General features: G+C 43.2%; 1 pseudogene; it reads left to right on the top strand.

The window, feature by feature from the left end:
- The first annotated feature begins 423 nt into the window (after positions 1-423).
- Positions 424-6,471, top strand: LOC109880805 (nuclear factor 7, brain-like; annotated as a pseudogene).
- The last annotated feature ends 6,158 nt before the right edge of the window (positions 6,472-12,629 follow it).

The raw sequence follows: 12,629 nt of genomic DNA, 5'->3' as shown, positions 1-12,629 counted from the left end.
TATGTTTCAACACTATGTAGTTGGAATAACACTGTGAAATTGTCAAACTTTTAATGGAAGATCTGCTTGAAAAGACCGCCTGAAAATTCAGCCTGTTTTGGTGGGATGGAGTTTTGGCCTGGTGGGATGGAGTTTTGGCCTGGTGACAATAAGACCAATAGGAAATAGACTTCCAATCCTATCTTCCAATAACAGCTAGTTTTAATGTTTCCCCTTCACACTCAGACCACTCCGACAGTCCTCGGAAAATTATTGCTTGAGAAATTGCTCTTTGCTAAGAAGCTATTTATGTTCCTTTTTTAAATTACACAGAAATTATTTGATAGTGAGACAAAAACAGCTACAATGAACATTAAAAATCCAGTTATATTTAACCAAACACTGACATCTAGTGGAAGTGTCCTGCACAGACTGAAGCTAATATAAATGACAACTCAGCAGAGAGCCCCACCGCTGACTAACCTGTTTAGCAGGAAGGAGCAAAGCTCACAACAGAACAGCGCTGTAAAATTCAGCTATTCAGCATTCAGCTAAACTGATATAACATATAGAAGGACCAATAATCTTTGTAAACAACCAAGAATCAAAACAACAATTGAAGACTAAGGAACTCCGGCATCCAAACATAGATTTCTAGGTTCAGTTGACTTTTCAAGAGTAAACATTCATCAAAAGAGTTGTCAAAAGTGAAACTAAACCTTCAATTCAAAAGCCATAACAGAGAAATAAGCTGCGAGAAATGGCCTCTAAAGCTTCTCTCTCCGAGGTTGATTTCTCCTGTCCAGTATGCTGTGACATCTTCAAGGATCCTGTGGTCCTGTTGTGTAGCCACAGCTTCTGTAAGGCCTGTCTGGAGAAATACTGGAAACAGAAGACATCTTGGGAATGTCCAGTCTGCAGAACAAAATCATCAATGGAATTCCCCCCCAGTAACCTGGTTTTAAAGAATCTGTGTGAGGCCTACTTACACGATAGAAGCCAGAGAGCTTCAGCAGGGTCTGAGGTGCTCTGCAGTCAACACAGTGAGAAACTCAAGCTCTTCTGTCTGGAGGATAAACAGCCCATCTGTTTGGTGTGTCAAACTTTAAAAAAGCATAAAAGTCATGACTGCTGCCCAATAGATGAAGCTGTACTGGATCATAAGGTAGGAGATGTATTTAACACTACTTGACCTACAGCATGTACATATAGTCACGTAAATAAAGATCTGTGTGCCAATCCACTCCTTTTACACACAGCACCTCTTTATAATGCTGTTTCATTCCAGGAGGAACTCAAGACTGCACTGGAGCCCTTACAGGAGAAGATGAAGGTCTTCAGAGAAGTTAAACTGAGCTGTGATCAAACAGCCAACCACATCAAGGTAAGAATACAGAGTGAAGCTGAGATACAATGATACTGTGAAGATGTATCATAACCCTGTTGAATATTGATATTTTCTTTGACATTCCTCTCTGTCTCCAGAGCCAGGCCCAGCACAGAGAGGCTGATTAAGATGAGGTTAGAGAAGCTTCATCAGTTTCTATATCATGAAGAGAGAGCCAGGATAGCTGAACTGAAGGAGGAAGAGGAGCAGAAGAGTCAGATGATGAAGAAGAAGATTGAGAAGATGAGCAGAGAGATATCATCACTTTCAGACACAATCAGAACCATAAAGGAAGAGCTGGGAGCTGAGGACATCTCATTCCTGCAGGTAAGGACTAATCGACAGCCGTATCAATTATGACATAAATATTGTAGTAATCAATTGATATGCTTTAGATTGATGCTCAATGCATCTTTAAATGTGTTATTTTGTTTCCCAACAGAACTACAAGGATACAGTGAAAAGGTAATGGGACTTTATTATGTCTCTCTCTTCTCTGTGGTTCTGTATCAAACCCCACAGCAACACTGACTCCTGAATGTTCTTCCAGAGCCCAGTGTACACTGCCAGATCCAGAGAGGGTTTCAGGAGCGCTGATCGATGTGGCAAAGCACCTGGGAAACCTGCAGTTCAAAGTCTGGAAGAAGATGCAGGAAATAGTTCACTACAGTGAGTATTTAAGGGGTATAACAAGGTATTATATACTGTAGACCGTGACATCAAATCAAATCAAATTTTATTTGTCACATACACATGGTTAGCACATGTTAATGCGAGTGTAGCGAAATGCTTGTACTTCTAGTTCCGACAATGCAGTAATAACCAACAAGTAATCTCACCTAAAAATTTCACAACAACTACCTTCTACACACAAATGTAAAGGGATGAAGATTATGTACATAAAGATACAGTATATGAATGAGTGATGGTACAGAACGGCATATGCAGTAGATGGTATCGAGTACAGTATATACATAAAAGATGAGTAATATAGGGTATGTAAACATTATATTAAGTGGCATTGTTTAAAGTGGATAGTGATACATTTATTACATCCATTTTTCCATTATTAAAGTGGCTGGAGTTGAGTCAGTATGTTGGCAGCAGCCACTCAATGTTAACAGTCTGGTGGCCTTGAGATAGAAGTTGTTTTTCAGTCTCTCAGTCCCTGCTTTGATGCCCCTGTACTGACCTCGCCTTCTGGATGATAGCGGGGTGAACAGGCAGTGGCGCGGGTGGTTGTTGTCCTAGATGATCTTTATGGCCTTCCTGTGACATCGGGTGGTGTAGGTGTCCTGGAGGGCAGGTATTTTGCCCCCGGTGATGCGTTGTGCAGACCTCACTAGCAGGTGCCGTACCAGGCGGTGATACAGCCCGACAGGATACTCTCGATTGTGCATCTGTAAAAGTTTGTGAGTGCTTTTGGTGACAAGCTGAATTTCTTCAGCCTCCTGAGGTTGAAGAGGCGCTGCCGTGCCTTCTTCACCACGCTGTCTGTGTGGGTGGACCAATTCAGTTTGTCCGTCATGTGGACGCAGAGGAATTAAAAAATTACTACCCTCTCCACTACTGTCCCATCGATGTGGATAGAGGGGTGCTCCCTCTGCTGTTTCGTGAAGTCCACGATCATCTCCTTTGTTTTGTTGACGTTGATTGTGAGGTTATTTTCCTGGCACCACACTCCGAGGGCCCTCACCTCCTCCCTGTAGGCCGTCTTGTCGTTGTTGGTAATCAAGCCTACCACTGTAGTGTCGTCTACAAACTTGATGATTGAGTTGGAGGCGTGCATGGCCACGCAGTCGTGAGTGAACAGGGAGTACAGGAGAGGTCTTAGAATGCACCCTTGTGGGGCCCCAGTGTTGAGGATCAGCGGGGTGGAGATGTTGTTACCTACCCTCACCACCTGGGGGCGGCCTGTCAGGAAGTCCAGTACCCAGTTGCACAGGGCGAGGGCGAAACCCAGGGTCTCGAGCTTGATGATGAGTTTGTAGGGTACTATGGTGTTAAATGTTGACCTGTAGTCGATGAACAGCATTCTCACATAGGTATTCCTCTTGTCCAGATGGGTTAGGGGAGTGTGCAGTGTGGTTGCGATTGCCTCATCTGTGGACCTATTGGGGAGGTAAGCAAATTGGAGTGGGTCTAGGGTGTCAGGTAGGGTGGAGGTGATATGGTCCTTGACTAGTCTCTCAAAGCACTTCATGATGACGGAAGTGAGTGCTACGCGGCGGTAGTTGTTTAGCTCAGTTACCTTAGCTATCTTGGGAACAGGAACAATGGTGGCCCTCTTGAACCACGTGGGAACAGCAGACTGGAATAGGGAGTGTGTCACGCCCTGACCTGAGTATTCTTTGTTTTCTTTATATATTTTGGTTAGGTCAGGGTGTGACGAGGGTGGTATGTGTGTTTTTGTCTCATCTAGGGGTTTTGTAGATTTATGGGGTTGTTTACCATCTAGTTGTTTATGTAGGTCTATGGTTGCCTAGATTTGTTCTCAATTAGAGGCAGGTGTTTATCATTGTCTCTGATTGGCAACCATATTTAGGCAGCCATCCTCTTTGGGTATTTTGTGGGTTATTATCTATGTCTAGTTGCCTGTACATTTGTAGCATAGCTTCACGTTGGTTTTGTTGTTTTGTAGTTTGTTTAGTGTCCGTCTTCATAAAAATGTAACATGTATTCAATTCACGCTGCGCCTTGGTCACCTCCGTACGACTAACGTGACAGAGAGATTGAATATGTCCGTAAATACACCAGCCAGCTGGCCTGCGCATGCTCCTTGGGGATGCCGTCTGGGCCTGCAGCCTTGCAAGGGTTAACACGTTTAAATGTTTTACTCACATCAGCTGCAGTGAAGGAGAGTCTGCAGGTTTTGGTAGTGGGCCATGTAAGTGGCACTGTATTGTCCTCAAAGCGAGCAAAGAAGTTGTTTAGTCTGTCTGGGAGCAAGACATCCTGGTCCGCGACGGGGTTGGTTTTCTTTTTGTAATCCGTGATTGTCTGTAGACCCTGCCACATACCCCTTGTGTCTGAGCCATTGAATTGTGACTCTACTTTGTCTCTATACTGACGCTTAGCGTGTTTGATTGCCTTGCGGAGGGAATAGCTACACTGTTTGTATTCGGTCATGTTTCCGGTCACCTTACCCTGGTTAAAAGCAGTGATTTGCTCTTTCAGTTTCACGTGAATGCTGCCATCAATCCACCGTTTCTGGTTTGGGAATGTTTTAATAGTTGCTGTGGGTACGACATCGCCGATGCACTTGCTAATAAACTCGCTCACTGAATCAGTGTATTCATCAATGTTGGATCACTATGACTTTCCAATACAGAAAAAGAGACAGTGAATTATATTTAAAGTGGCCAGTCTCCTTTTCGCCTCATTTATCACCTGATTTACTGAACAAAGGCTCATCTCAATAGGTGGTCCAGGTATCCTCATGACATGGAACAAGTGTTGGTGGGGGGAGGGGCTTTCCTATTATGTCCTCTAATACTCCTCTATTGTTCCTCAAGCAAGGGGGAGGCCGATGACATCACAGTGCACCCACCAGACCAACTCATTGAATGGTCAACTCCTTGACGTTTGCAGTTGTGTCTAAAAAACAATATTTCTTCCCCTTTAAGTCTGGTAACATTACTGTATGTAATTGTTTTTTAACAGGAAAAGTACAAGACTAGCTGAAGAGTGTCTTTAAAATAAATAACATCCATTTTCTTTACAACATCAAATCCGTTTCAGTGTATTTATCAAAAAGCAGATGGTACATTTGTGAAGATGTGTTTTAAGAGGATTTCCCAATAAGTAATGTTCACATATAGAACACAAAACATACAACACATAGCATTATATATCATATACAGTAATATATTCCCCCTTCATATTAATTAATCCAGTGTGTTTGTGTTCTCTCTGTCCAGCTCCAGTGACTCTTGACCCCAACACTGCCAAACCACAACTGTCTGATGATCTGACCAGTGTGAGATACACTAACAATAAACAGCAGCTTCCTGACAACCCAGAGAGGTTTGATGAGGTTGGAGTAGTCCTGGGCTCTGAGGGCTTTAACTCAGGAACACACAGCTGGGACATTGATGTTGGGGAGAATACATTCTGGTACATGGGTGTGATCACAGAGTCTGTCCAGTGGAAGGGAGACAGTAGTTATTGGGATGCGTTCTGGGGTGTGTTGTTTTATAGTGGTGATTATAAAACACATGATCCAAATAAGCCATTCACTCCCCTCACAGTGAGACAGAATCCCCAGAGGATCAGAGTGCAGCTAGACTGGGAAGGAGGAAAGCTGTCATTCTCTGACCCTGTCAATAACACACATCTACACACATTCACACACACTTTCACTGAGAGAGTCTTTCCATTATTCCGTACTTTTACACCTCTGAGAGTGTTACCAGGTAAGGTGACTGTATCAGTGGATACTGTCTCTGTCTGAATCAGGGACTAACAGGATGTAAATGAGTCAGTAACACTCACTGATGTCCTTCATTAAGATTCTCACAGAGGGAGGACACACTGTGATGTAGTAGAGGGGACCTTCGTCCATTAAGAACACTCCTGTTGTCACACTTTCACCTGTCTGATAATCATCACTATTATAATGCTCTATTACAATAACCACTAATAATATTACAATAACTGCTACTAATATTACAATAACCACTATTCATATTATAATAATCACTATTACTATTACAATAATCACTGTTACTATACAATAATCAATATTAATACTATTTATCTAACACTTTCACCTGTCAGACAGTAATCTCTAATATCTGACCAAGTTTCCCAACATTTTAGTTGTGTGTTAACAGAGATTGGTCAAACAGTGGTAGTCATCACTGTTATAGAATATAAATGTCACCTGTTGGTTGTTGGGTTTTCTTTTTACCACATTTAGATGTTGTCACTGGTTATGTTAACACTGGCATGTATCCCAGTCAACTTGGGCTCCCTGAAAAACATTTGCTGTACAGTGTTGGGTTCTTGGACCGTGACTCAGATAACTAGCCTGTTACACCAACACATGCAACGTATGTCTATGGAATGTAACACATTTTCACCCAATAAACATGATGAATTATTTTGAGGGTCTTCCATCTGTGTTGGGATAATGGGGTTAAATTAAGATAAGCTGCACACATACAGGGCATTCGGAACGTATTCAAACCCCTTGACTATTTTAACATTGTGTTACATTACAGCCTCATTCTAAAATTGATTACATCGTTTTCCCCCCTCATCAATCTACGCACAATTCCCCATAATGAAAAAAAAAACATTTTATTTCGAAAATTTTGCAAATGTTAAAAAATATATATATGTCACATTTACATAACCATTCAGACCCTTTACTCAGTTGAAGCACCTTTGGCAGCAGTTACAGCCATGAGTCTTCTTGGTTAAGACGCTACAAGCTCAGCACACCTGTATTTGGGGAGGTTCTCCCCTTCCCTGCAGATCCTCTGAAGCTCTGTCAGGTTGGATGGGGAGTGTCGCTGCACAGCTATTTTCAGGTCTCTCCAGAGATGTTTGATTGGGTTCAAGTCTGGGCTCTGGCTGGGCCACTCAAGGACATTCAGAGATTTGTCCCGAAGTCACTCCTGCGTTGTCCTGGCTGTGTGCTTAGGATCGTTGTCCTGTTGGAAGGTGAACCTTCACCCCAGTCTGAGGTCCTGAGCGCTCTGTAGCAGGTCAATCAAGGATCTCATCAAGGATCTCTCTGTACTTTGCTAAGTTAATCTTTCCTTCGAGCCTGACTAGTCTCCTAGTCCTTGCCCTGAAAAACATCCCCACAGCATGATGCTGCCACAACCATGTTTCAACGTAGGGATGGTGCCAGGTTTCTTCCGGATGTGACGCTTGGCATTCAAGACAAAGAGTTCAATCTTGGTTTCATCAGACCAGAGAATCTTGTTTCTCATGGTCGGAGAGTCCTTTAGGTGCCTTTTGACAAACTCCAAGCAGGCTGTCATGTGCCTTCTACTGAGGAGTGGCTTCTGTCTGGCCACTCTAGCATAAAGGCCTGATTGGTGAAGTGCTGTAAAGATGGTTGTCCTTCTGGAAGGTTTTCCCATCTCCACATAGGAAATCTGGAGCTCTGTCAGAGTAACCTCCCAGACCAAGGCCCTTCTCCCCCAATCTTACATTTTTTATTTTACCTTTATTTAACTAGGCAAGTCAGTTAAGAACAAATTATAATTTACAATGACGGCCTACCCCAGCCAAACCCTAACCCGGACGGCGCTGGGCCAATTGTGTGCCGCCCTATGGGACTCTCAATCACGGCCGGTTGTGATACAGCCTGGAATCGAACCAGGGTTTGTAGTGACGCCTCTAGCACTGAGATGCAGTGCTTTAGACAGCTGCGCCACTCTCGAGCCCGTTTGCTCAGTTTGGCCTGGCAGCCAGCTCTAAGAAGAGTGGTGGTTCCAAACTCCTTTCATTTCAGAATGATGGAGGCCACTGTGTTCTTGGGGAACTTTAATGCTGCAGATTTTTTTTGGTACCATTCCCCAAATCTCTGCCTCGACACAATCCTGTCTCGGAACTCTAAGGACAATTCCTTCGACCTCCTGGCTTGGTTTTTGCTCTGACATGCACTGTCAACGTTTGGACCTTATTTAGACAGGTGTGTGCCTTTCCAAATCATGTCTAATCAATTGAATTTACCACAGGTGGACTTCAATCAAGTTGAAGAAACATCTCAAAGATGATCAATGGAAACAGGATGCACTGAGGTCAATTATGAGTCTCATAGCAAAGGGTCCGAATACTTATGTAAATGAGGTATTTAATTTAATTTTTTTTAAATTGCAAAGATTTTTAAAAAACTGTTTTTGCTTTGTCATTATGGGGCATTGTGTTAACCTCGATTTAGCCTTCAAATACGACTTCAACTCTGACTAAGCTGTTCCACTGTTCATACCGGACCCTATTCCTTTGTTCCATGGGCTACCAAAACACTGCAGGTGTGGACGGGGGAGACAAAGTGGAGTCCTGGTGAAATTGAAGAGAAAAGCGTGGGAGACAAGGTGGAGTCCTGGTGAAATTGAAGAGAAAAGCGAATGGTGCTCCCCTCTGTTCTATTGGAAAATGTCTAGTCACTCGAGAATGAGATGGATAAGCTTTGTTCCAGAGTCTCCTATCAGAGACTTGAAAATCTGCAATATTATGTCTTACTGAAACGTGGCTGGATGATGATGCTATGCACATAGTACTCGGTGCAGCGGCAGGATCGGACAGTGGCTTCCGGGAAGTCGAAAAGAGGTGGAGTGAGTTTTTCATAAATAACAACTGGTGTGCTGCTTCATGTGTGAAGTAAAATATCTAGCTTTTGCTCACCTGATATAGAATACCTCATTCTAAGCTGCAGAGCCTTTTATCTACCAAGAAACTTCTCATCCGTAATTATCACGGCTGTCTACATCCCTCCACAAGCCAACACCACTTTGGCTCTCAATGAATGGTATGGGGTCATAAACAAACAAGAAACCACTCACCCAGAGGCAGCGCTTATAGTGGATGGAGACTTTAACACGGGGAGACTTAAAACCATCCTACCTCACTAATACCAACACGTGTCCTGAGTCACTCTAGACTACTTTAATTCTACCCACAGAAACGCATACAAGGCCCTCCCTCATCCTCCCTTTGGCAAATCGGACCATGAGTCTATTCCCCTGCTTCCTGTTTACTAACAAAAGCTCAAATAGGAAGTACCAGTGATTCACTCAATACGAAGTGGTCGAATGAAATAGACACAAGGCTTCAAGACTGTTTTACTAGCACAGACTGATATGTTCCCCGGGATTAATCTGATAACATTGAGTTTACCACAACAGTCACAAGTGCTTAGACAATGTTGTCCCCACAGTGACTATAAGAACGTATCCAAACCAAAAACCATGGATTACAGGCAATATCCCCACTGGGCTAAAGGCTACAGCTAGGGCTTATAAGTAACAAGACACAGGCATTGACACATACAAGAAAGCACGCTACGACCTCCGACGAGACATCAAATATGCAAAAGGACAATTTTGGAGGAAGGTACAATCCTAGTACACCGGCTCCGATGCTCATCGTATGTGGCAGGGCTTAGATTACAAAGGGAAACTGTACCTTGCGTGAAAGCCCTGGTTTTTCCAGAAGACTGTGTGATCTTGCCTCAGTGGCCGATGTGAGCAAAACGTTTAAACAGGTTAACACTCAAAAGGTCGCCGGGCCAGACGGAATACCAGGGCGTGTTCTCAAAGCATGAGCTTTACAGACCTTTTCAGTCTGAACTTGTCCCAATCTGTAATCCAAACATGTTTTAAACTGACCAGCATTGTCCCTGTTCCCAAGACCTCCAAAGTTACCTGCCTAAATGACTATCGCCCTATAGCATTCACATCTGTAATTATGAAGTGCTTTGAAAGGATGGTCATAACACACATAAACACCATCACCCCATACATCCTAGACCTACTACAATTCGCATTCTACCCCAACAGATCCACAGATGCTGTAATCTCAATTGCACTCCACACTGCCATCTCCCACCTAGGCAGGAGGGGAGATAACTATGTGAGAATGTTGTTCATAGACTACAGCTCAGCATTCAACGTCATAGTGCCCTCCAACCTCATCACCAAGCTGGAGACCCTGTGACTGAACACCTCCCTCTGCAACTGGATCCTAGACTTCCTGACTGGCGGGCCCCAGGTGGTGATGGTAGGCAACAACACAGCTCCACCCTCCACACGAATGCCCATCAGTAGTGTGTACTCCCTTCCTGTACTCCCTGTTCACCCACAACTGCATGGCCACGTATGACTCCAACACCATCACCAAGTTTGCTGACAACATGGCGGTGGAAGACCTGATCACATACGGTGATGAGTCAGCCTACAGGGAGAAGGTCATAGACTTAGCAATGCGGTGCTAGGACAACAACCTCTCCCTCAACATCAGTAAGAACAAGGAGCTGATTGTGGCCAATAGTAGAAAGAGGGGAGAGCACCCGTCCATCAGCATCAATGGGACTGTTGTGGAGATGGTCGAGAGCTTCAAGTTCCTTGGCGTCCACATCACTAAGGACTTAATATGGTCCACACACATCCGCACAGTCGTGAAGGGCACGGCAGCGACTCTTCCCCTCAAGAGCCTGAAAAGATTTGGCATGGGCCCTCGGATTATCAAAAAGTTCTACAGCTGCACCACCGAGAGCATCTTGACTGGCTGTATCGTCGCTTGGTATGGCAAATGCACCGCTCTCGACTAAAGCTGTTGCAGTGACCGCATTACACACAGTCGTAACCACAGTAAAAAAATCTATGTGATTGTTGAGTCGTGGTAATCCCTGACTGCACTCTGGACATGTGTTAGTAGTACTCAACCCGTTAACGATCATCAGGTTGCTAATGGTCTGGTACTCAGGGCTCTATTGTCCCTCTAACCACTCTGACATCAATGAAAATGCTATCAAAACTCACATCAAACACATCATAAAAACAGCATGTGCTTTTAAAACTCTCCTCACAGTCATTGATCAATTTGAAGAAAGAACAACAAGTTGAAACTGAGTGGAAAACATGGACATTGTGGATGTTGTTTCAAAGCCTTACACAACTAAATGGACAGTGCTTTTTTAGGTGATGATTAATTCCAAAGATCCATTTAAACTTTAACGTGTGTAAATATTTGTATGAACATAAGATTCAACAACTGAGACATAAACTGAACAAGTTCCACAGACATGGCATTGTCATGCTGGAGGGTCATGTCAGGATGAGCCTGCAGGAAGGGTACCACATGAGGGAGGAGAATGTCTTCCCTGTAACGCACAGCATTGAGATTGCCTGCAATGACAATAAGCTCAGTCTGATGATGCTGTGACACACCGCCCCAGACCATGACTGACCCTCCACCTCCAAATCGATCCCGCTCCAGAGTACATGCCTCGGTATAACGTTCATTCCTTTGACGATAAACGCAAATACAACCATCACCTCTGGTGAGACAAAACCGCGACTCGTCAGTGAAGAGCACTTTTTGCCAGTCCTGTCTGGTCCAGCGACGGTGGATTTGTGCCCATAGGCGACGTTGTTGCGGGTGATGTCTGGTGAGGACCTGCCTTACAACAGGCCTACAAGCCCTCAGTCCAGCCTCTCTCAGCCTAAGCCTATTGCAGACAGTTTGAGCACTGCTGGAGGGATTGTGCATCCCTGGTGTAACTTGGGCAGTTGTTGTTGCCATCCTGTACCTGTCCTGCAGGTGTGATGTTTGGATGTACTGATCTTGTGCTGGTGTTGTTACACGTGGTCTGCCACTGCGAGGACGATCAGCTGTCCGTCCTGTCTAACTGTAGCGCTGTCTTTTAGGTGTTTTCATAACTGTACACTTAATTGCCTACCATCTGTAAGCTGTTAGTGTCTTAACGACCGTTCCACAGGTGCATGTTCATTAATTGTTTATGGTTCATTGAACAAGCATGGGAAACAGTGTTTAAACCCTTTACAATGAAGATCTGTGAAGTTATTTGGATTTTTACTATTTATCTTTTGAAAGACAGGGGCCTGAAAAAGGGATATTTCTTTGCTGAGTTTACATACTGGAGCTTTGCATACACATTTGCCTATATACTATAAAAGCCCGAAAAAAAGACAACCTTGATTATAATAATGATTGTGCCGTTATACAATACATAGCCTACCACTTATTACACGAGGCAGAAAAACATAAAGAAATATTCTGATTTAAGATATCTTTGGTACATAACTTGTCTTGACTACATTTTAAAAAATCTGAGTTAGCCTACATAATAATGAATTTGATTTTGAATAGAATATTAATAGTTAAATAAAGGTAAAATAAAAATAAATAAATAAAAAATTCACGAAAAAAAGTTCAATTCAAATGAGATAACATCAGGATCATTCTAGGTCTTATTCTCAACATTACATTGAGATGGGATAACTGTAGAAGCCAAGTTCACTTTATATTGTTTGAGGAATTTGCTAGTAAAATGATTTTTATCCTGAGTAGATGGGTAAATCTGTATTTGAACTTTGTATATTAAGCAGAATACAGGGGGGTAGGATTGGTGAGCACATTTTTATACCGTTTTTTTTTTTTACTGGAGATTTAAGGATTAGTACAGAATTGAAGGATTTGAGAAAAGTCTGGTAAGCACACTCCTCATTGGGATGAATATAAACATTTTCCCATGAAATATTGTCCAGGGACATCTTTAACC

This window comes from Oncorhynchus kisutch, linkage group LG24, assembly GCF_002021735.2.
Source record: "Oncorhynchus kisutch isolate 150728-3 linkage group LG24, Okis_V2, whole genome shotgun sequence".
NCBI lineage: Eukaryota > Metazoa > Chordata > Actinopteri > Salmoniformes > Salmonidae > Oncorhynchus > Oncorhynchus kisutch.
This window is presented reverse-complemented; position numbering and strand designations above follow the sequence as displayed.